We start from the raw sequence: 8916 nt of genomic DNA, 5'->3' as shown, positions 1-8916 counted from the left end.
GGGTGTACAGACCCGGGAACTCAGCACAGGGATGGTGGGAACCCCTCATAATGGGCACAGCGGGTGTACAGACCCAGGAACTCAGCACAGGGATGGTGGGAACCCCTCATAATGGGCACAGCGGGTGTACAGACCCGGGAACTCAGCACAGGGATGGTTCGAACCCCTCATAATGGGCACAGTGGGTGTACAGACCTGGGAACTCAGCACAGGGATGGTGGGAACTCCTCATAATGGGCACAGCGGGTGTACAGACCCGGGAACTCAGCACAGGGATGGTGGGAACCCCTCATAATGGGCACAGCGGGTGTACAGACCCGGGAACTCAGCACAGGGATGGTTCGAACCCCTCATAATGGGCACAGTGGGTGTACAGACCTGGGAACTCAGCACAGGGATGGTGGGAACTCCTCATAATGGGCACAGCGGGTGTACAGACCCGGGAACTCAGCACAGGGATGGTGGGAACCCCTCATAATGGGCACATCAGGTGTACAGACCTGGGAACTCAGCACAGGGATGGTGGGAACTCCTCATAATGGGCACAGCGGGTGTACAGACCCAGGAACTCAGCACAGGGATGGTGGGAACCCCTCATAATGGGCACAGCGGGTGTACAGACCCGGGAACTCAGCACAGGGATGGTGGGAACCCCTCATAATGGGGGTATGGGTCAGAACCCCTCATAATGGGCACAGCAGGTGTACAGACCTGGGAACTCAGCACAGGGATGGTGGGAACCCCTCATAATGGGCACAGCAGGTGTACAGACCCGGGAACTCAGCACAGGGATGGTGGGAACCCCTCATAATGGGCACAGCGGGTGTACAGACCCGGGAACTCAGCACAGGGATGGTGGGAACCCCTCATAATGGGGGTATGGGTCAGAACCCCTCATAATGGGCACAGCAGGTGTACAGACCTGGGAACTCAGCACAGGGATGGTGGGAACCCCTCATAATGGGCACAGCAGGTGTACAGACCCGGGAACTCAGCACAGGGATGGTGGGAACCCCTCATAATAGGCACAGCAGGTGTACAGACCCGGGAACTCAGCACAGGGATGGTGGGAACTCCTCATAATGGGCACAGTGGGTGTACAGACCTGGGAACTCAGCACAGGGATGGTGGGAACTCCTCATAATGGGCACAGCGGGTGTACAGACCCGGGAACTCAGCACAGGGATGGTGGGAACCCCTCATAATGGGCACAGCGGGTGTACAGACCCGGGAACTCAGCACAGGGATGGTTCGAACCCCTCATAATGGGCACAGTGGGTGTACAGACCTGGGAACTCAGCACAGGGATGGTGGGAACTCCTCATAATGGGCACAGCGGGTGTACAGACCCGGGAACTCAGCACAGGGATGGTGGGAACCCCTCATAATGGGCACATCAGGTGTACAGACCTGGGAACTCAGCACAGGGATGGTGGGAACTCCTCATAATGGGCACAGCGGGTGTACAGACCCGGGAACTCAGCACAGGGATGGTGGGAACCCCTCATAATGGGCACAGCGGGTGTACAGACCCAGGAACTCAGCACAGGGATGGTGGGAACCCCTCATAATGGGCACAGCGGGTGTACAGACCCGGGAACTCAGCACAGGGATGGTTCGAACCCCTCATAATGGGCACAGTGGGTGTACAGACCTGGGAACTCAGCACAGGGATGGTGGGAACTCCTCATAATGGGCACAGCGGGTGTACAGACCCGGGAACTCAGCACAGGGATGGTGGGAACCCCTCATAATGGGCACAGCGGGTGTACAGACCCGGGAACTCAGCACAGGGATGGTTCGAACCCCTCATAATGGGCACAGTGGGTGTACAGACCTGGGAACTCAGCACAGGGATGGTGGGAACTCCTCATAATGGGCACAGCGGGTGTACAGACCCGGGAACTCAGCACAGGGATGGTGGGAACCCCTCATAATGGGCACATCAGGTGTACAGACCTGGGAACTCAGCACAGGGATGGTGGGAACTCCTCATAATGGGCACAGCGGGTGTACAGACCCAGGAACTCAGCACAGGGATGGTGGGAACCCCTCATAGTGGGCACAGCGGGTGTACAGACCCGGGAACTCATTATGGGCACCTCCTGTAATGTAAACTATCAGTATTGGGTGGACTGACCCTATAATAAATCCTATGAGTGTGCATGTAGTGGGGAGATGTGTCCCTCCTGATCGCTCCTCTCCCTCTCAGGCTGCTCTGACATATACAGATCTCTCACTCTCAGCCTACCAGCAGCTCCTTCTAAACTTACTTCATCCCTCCTCAGTGTACAGGGATGGTGTGACCCGGGACACACATGGATCACCCATCTGCACCCTGCTGCATTGCTGCTGGACGGTGACCCCTCATCTCCTGGACTGGAACCCCTCGTCTCCTATAGGCTGCATCTCAAGGTCAGTGATATAAAAGGGGGGGGGGTCCCAAATAAAAGGCATCATTGTCTGATCTTTCATTTGCATTGCAAAGCCTGGTACAATAGGAGGCACACGCTGGGTGTAAGGATCGGCTCCACCGATCCCTATACATCCCCTTCATCCTATACTGGGCTGGAATACTAATAGATCCACTGCAGAGACATGTCACTGGGCATTCCTATACACCTAGGATCAATAATTCTCCAATGTGGATCAATACTCCCTGGGGATCCCCCGATATGTGATGAGAGGAGAGGAGGATTTTATTCTCTGTGCAGAGGAATCTTCCGAAGGCTGAAATGATGCAGAAGAAGAACAGCGGAGAGAAAATTCCCACCGGGATGACAACGACAACCGCAAATACCAACCGCGACTACCAACCGCGACTGTCAACCGTGACTACCAACCGAGACTGCCAACCGCGACTACCAACCACAACTACCAACCGTGACTAGCAACCGCAACTACCAACCGCGACTACCAACCGCAACTACCAACCGCGTCTACCAACCGCGACTGCCAAGTGCAACTACCAACCGCAACTACCAACCACGACTACCAACCGCGACTACCAACCGCGACTACCAACCACAACTACCAACCGTGACTAGCAACCGCAACTACCAACCACGACTACCAACCGCGACTACCAACCGCGACTACCAACCACAACTACCAACCGTGACTAGCAACCGCAACTACCAACCGCGACTACCAACCGCAACTACCAACCGCGACTACCAACCGCGACTGCCAAGTGCAACTACCAACCGCAACTACCAACCACGACTACCAACCGCGACTACCAACCGCGACTACCAACCACAACTACCAACCGTGACTAGCAACCGCAACTGCAAAGTGCAACTACCAACCGCGACTAGCAACCGCAAATACCAAGCGCGACTACCAACCGCGACTACCAACCGCGACTGCCAAGTGCAACTACCAACCGCAACTACCAACCGCGACTACCAACCGCGACTACCAACCACAACTACCAACCGTGACTAGCAACCGCAACTGCAAAGTGCAACTACCAACCGCGACTAGCAACCGCAAATACCAAGCGCGACTACCAACCGCAACTACCAACCGCGACTACCAACCGCGACTGCCAAGTGCAACTACCAACCGCGACTACCAACCACAACTACCAACCGCGACTACCAACCGCGACTACCAACCACGACTGCCAAGTGCAACTACCAACCACAACTACCAACCATGACTAGCAACCGCGACTACCAACCACAACTACCAACCACAACTACCAACCGCAACTACCAACCGCGACTACGAACCGCGACTACAATGTATCCGATTCTTCCATCATTCCCTGAGATACTGCATGCTATTATTATTATTATATATTTACATTTTATAGCTCTGACATATACCACAGTGCTGTACAATAAAAAAAAAAAGCCAATCGCATCAGTCTCTGCACCAGAGGAGCTTACACTCTACTGTCCCACACTATTATTATTAGGAATTTTATGATTATTATTTGTTCACATTTTATACCTCTGACATATACCGCAGTGCTGTACAAAAAGATACTAAACCATTCGCACCAGAGGAGCTTACACTCTACTGTACCATCACAGTCACACACTATTATTATGATTTTTTTATTATTATTTTTTATTATTATTTATTTACATTATATAGTTCTGACCCATACCACAGTGCTGTACAAAAGATCTCAAAGCCATTTTTTTTATTTATTTTTTATTATTAATATTATTTATTTATTATTATTATATTGCATTTATATGGCTTTACCATATACCACCGTGCTGTACAGGGACCAATGAGCCAGTCACACCAGTGTCTGTACCAGAGGAGCTTACACTCTAATGTCCCCCGCACAGTCACACACTATTATTAATATTATGATTTTTTTTATTATTATTTACTATTATTTATTTATTTATTAATATTTATTTACATTATATAGTTCTGACCCATACCACAGTGCTGTACACAAAACCTCAAAGCCATTTTTTTTTTATTATTTATTATTATTATTATTATTGTTATTGTTATTATTATTATTATTATTATTATTTTTATTATATTGCATTTATATGGTTCTAACATATACCAAAGTGCTATACAAAAGGAGCTTACACTCTACTGTCCCATCACAGTCACACACTATTATTACTATTATTATGACTTTTATGATTATTTTTATGATTACTTTTATTATTAATTTACATTTTATAGCTCCGACATATTCCATAGTGCTGTACAGAGAACATTGAACCATTCACATAATTTGCTGTTCTAGAGGAGCTTACACTCTAACAACCCCCTACAGTGACACTTGTATTATTATACATTTATATATCTCTGACATATACCGCAGTGCTGTACAGAGAACACTGAGCCAATCTCATCAGACTCTGTACCAAAGGAGCTTACACTCTAATGCCCCCCCCCCCCCCACAGTCACATACTATTATTATTATTATACATTTCTATAGCTCTGACATATACCGCAGCACTGTACAGAGAACACTGAGCCAATCACATCAGTCTCTGTACCAGAGGAGCTTACACTCTAATATCCCACCAGTCTCATTCTATTATTATACATTTATATATCTCTGTCATATACTGGGGTGCTGTACAGAGAACACTGAGCCAGTCACATCAGTCAGAGGAGCTTACACTCTAATGCCCCCTCCCCCCCACAGTCACATACTATTATTATTATTATACATTTCTATAGCTCTGACATATACCGCAGTGCTGTACAGAGATCACCAAGCCAGTCACATTAGTCTCTGTACCAGAGGAGCTTACACTCTTATGCCCCCTCCCCCCCCCCCCCCACAGTCACACACTATTATTATTATACATTTATATAGCTCTGACATATACTGGGGTGCTGTACAGAGAACACTGAGACAGTCACATCAGTCTCTGTACCAGAGGAGCTTACACTCTAATGCCCCCTCCCCCCCCCCCCCACAGTCACACACTATTATTATTATACATTTATATATCTCTGACATATTCTGCAGCGCGGTACAAATTGAGGTCATGTAGTGGTAATGACAGTGGGGGAGTGTACTGTGTGTTGGGTGTAGTGAGAGGTGAGGGGTAGTGATCGGTGGTGGGGGGGGGGGATACTGAGAGATGGGGGGGATACTGAGAGGTGGGGGGTAATGAGAAGTGGGAAGTTGTGATCTGTGAGGGGGGGGGGGGGTAGTAAGTGGTGAGAGGTTGGGGGGGATAGTGACCAGTGTGGGGGGGGGGGGATAGTAAGTGGTGAGAGGTGGGGGGGTAGTAAGTGGTGAGAGGTGGGGGGGGGGTAGTAAGTGGTGAGAGGTGGGGGGGGATAGTAAGTGGTGAGAGGTGGGGGGGGAGTAAGTGGTGAGAGGTGGGGGGGGGGTAGTAAGTGGTGAGAGGTGGGGGGGGGATAGTAAGTGGTGAGAGGTTGGGGGGGATAGTGACCAGTGTGGGGGGGGGGGATAGTAAGTGGTGAGAGGTGGGGGGGGAGTAAGTGGTGAGAGGTGGGGGGGGGGGAGTAAGTGGTGAGAGGTGGGGGGGGATAGTAAGTGGTGAGAGGTGGGGGGGGGATAGTAAGTGGTGAGAGGTGGGGGGGTAGTAAGTGGTGAGAGGTGGGGGGGGGATAGTAAGTGGTGAGAGGTTGGGGGGGGGATAGTGACCAGTGGGGGGGGGGGGATAGTAAGTGGTGAGAGGTTGGGGGGGGGATAGTGACCAGTGGGGGGGGGGGGGTAGTAAGTGGTGAGAGGTGGGGGGGGTTGGTGGGGGTATGAATCGGATCACATGGCGGCAAAGTGCTGATGAGTGCAGAGCCTGCAGAGTACGGAACGCAGCACTGCAGAGACTCCCCAGCTGAGCTATTATTGGCAGCGTCTCTCCCCGCCCACATTGCTGCCATCGCAGGCGTCTATAAGTAACCTGAAACACGGCGACTTCTCGGTGTGAAGAGAAGAAGACGCTCATCTTGGCACACATTTAACCCTTTGATCGCCCCTGATGTTAACCACTTCCCAGCCAGTGCCATTAGTACAGTGGCAGTGCATATTTTTAGCACAGATCACTGTATTTTAGGGTCACTGGTTCCCACAAATTGTAAAAAAATGCCAGTTAGTGTCCGATTGTCGACCGCAATGTCTCAGTCCCGCTATAATTTGCTGATCGCCGCCATTACTAGTAAAAAAAATTATAAAAATTCCATAAACCTATCCCCATTGATTGTAGATGCGATAACTTTTGCGCAAACCAATCAATATACGCTTATTGCGATTTTTTCTACCAAAAATATGTAGAAGAATATATATTGGCCTAAACTGATGAAGACATTTTTTTTACATTTTTTATTGTATGTTTTATAGCAGAAAGTACAAAATATATATATATATTTTTTTCAAAATCGTCGCTCTTTATTTGTTTATAGTGCAAAGAAATAAAAATCGCAGAGGTGAATATCACCAAAAGAAAGCTCTATTTGTGGGGGAAAAAGGACGTCAATTTTATTTGGGTGCAACGTCGCACGACCGCGCAATTGTTAGTTAAAGTAAAGCAGTGCCGTATTGGAAAAAATCGCCTGGTCATGAAGGGGGGTAAATCTTCCAGGGCTGAAGTGGTTAAGGTCCTGGTTCAGGCACTTCCTGTTCTAGGGTGACCCCAGCCCGCCCCGTCTCCTGAATAGCTTTCCTCAGTGGTCACCCTCTCACAATGGATTCCAATGGAGACTACAAACACACCTCCCTACTTTTTGACATGGGAATGAGGGACACCTCTTAGAAAATATATGTTGGCATAGGACACACCCCCCTGCCACACCCCCTTAAAGGAGAATTATAAAAAAAAAAAAAAAGATTAGTTAAACCCCCAAGTGCTTTTTTTTTTACCACTACTATTCCTTTATATCAGCCTTTGAAATTGACAAATGTAGCAATTTAGAATTTGGATAAAAGTTTAGCTCTGGGAAACACTTTTTGAAAGATAAAAAGTGCAATTTATATACAACTATATGGATCAGACCAACATGAGGAGGAAAGAGGGACAGAGGGACATTGCTCCAAATCCGGGACTGTCCCTCGAAAATCCGGGACAGTCCCGCAAAATCCGGGATAGTTGGGAAATGGCTGTTTCAACACACATTACGTAGACATGGTCCTCTGTTGTCACCCTCAGGGAACCCTTCCTGAGAAATAACATGCAGCCAGTTCTGGAGGGGAACGTAGATAGAGAAGTCCCTGCAAAAAGACTGCAGGAGATCAACAGCAATAAATAGGGGGGGGAGGGTGATTTTTTTTTTTTTTTTTTTTTAATGGTAATTATTATATTTTGTGGCTGTAGCAAATGGTAATGTCTCTGAAATCTCAAGATTTTGGGGGTAATAAATATTGTCAGTTTTACTCGTCCCCTGATGGCACTGAGAGTGATAGATACACAGGGGACGCAGTCTGCCTCCTACCTACTTGATGTCTGTTTACCTGTACTGTCATCTTTGTAGGGGCCCCCAAGCATTACTTTGCCCAGGGGCCCATGATGCTATTAAGATGGCCCTGGATGTGACTGACTCAGTGTTCTCTGTACAGCACTGCGGTATATGTCGGAGCTATATATATGTATAATAATGATAATAGTGTGTGACTGTGGGGGGACATTAGAGTGTAAGCTCCTCTGGCACAGAGACTGATGTGACCATAGCTCCCAACTGTCCCAGATTTTGAGGGACTGTCCCTGATTTGGAACAATGTCCCTCTTTCCTCCTCATTTTGGTCTGATCTCTATAGAGTTGTATATAAAATTCACTTTTTATCTTTCAAAAAGTGTTCCCCAGAGTTAAACCTTTCATCCAAATTCTAAATTGCTGCATTTGTACATTTTAAAAGCCAAATGTAAAGGAATAGGAGTGGTATAAAAAAAAAAGTCCCTTGTGGATTTGATTAACCTTTTTTTGGTTAATTCTCCTTTAAGGGGGTGTGGCAGGGTGTGTGTCCTATACCTGCATACATTTGCTAGTAGGTGTCCCTCGTCCCCATCTCAAAATGTTGGGAGGTGTGGATGTGACTGCCTCAGTGATCTCTGTACAGCACTGTGGTATATGTCAGAGCTATATAAATGTATAATAATAATAGTGACAGGAGGGGGGGGGGCATTAGAGTGTAAGCTCCTCTGGTACAGAGACTGATGTGATTGGCTCAGTGATCTCTGTACAGCACCCCGGTATATGTCAGAGCTATATAAATGTATAATAATAATAGTACATTAGAGTACATTATAGTACATTAGAGTGTAAGCTCTTCTGGTACAGAGACTGATGTGACTGCCTCAGTGTTCTCTGTACAGCGCTGTGGTATATGTCAGAGATATATACAGTATACACAGGCCGCTGTCACACAGGTGCAGTGCAGTGTGCTCGCTGGTTTTCATGCAGGTCACCCGCGGTTCCCCATAGACTTCTATTATGTTCTGCGCTTTTTA

General features: G+C 48.2%; 1 protein-coding gene across 1 annotated transcript in view; it reads left to right on the top strand.

Moving 5' to 3' along the window:
• Positions 1-2198: 2198 nt before the first annotated feature.
• The window catches only part of HHATL (hedgehog acyltransferase like), a 61562-nt gene continuing 54844 nt past the window's right edge, over positions 2199-8916 (top strand). The window contains exon 1 of the mRNA XM_040352169.1: positions 2199-2415. The gene's annotated coding sequence lies outside the window, so the exon portion shown is untranslated. The remainder of the gene's footprint in view (positions 2416-8916) is intronic.

The sequence above is a fragment of the Rana temporaria genome, chromosome 5 (assembly GCF_905171775.1).
Source record: "Rana temporaria chromosome 5, aRanTem1.1, whole genome shotgun sequence".
NCBI lineage: Eukaryota > Metazoa > Chordata > Amphibia > Anura > Ranidae > Rana > Rana temporaria.
The sequence above is the reverse complement of the archived record's forward strand: the minus strand, read 5'-3'. Positions and strand labels throughout refer to the sequence as shown.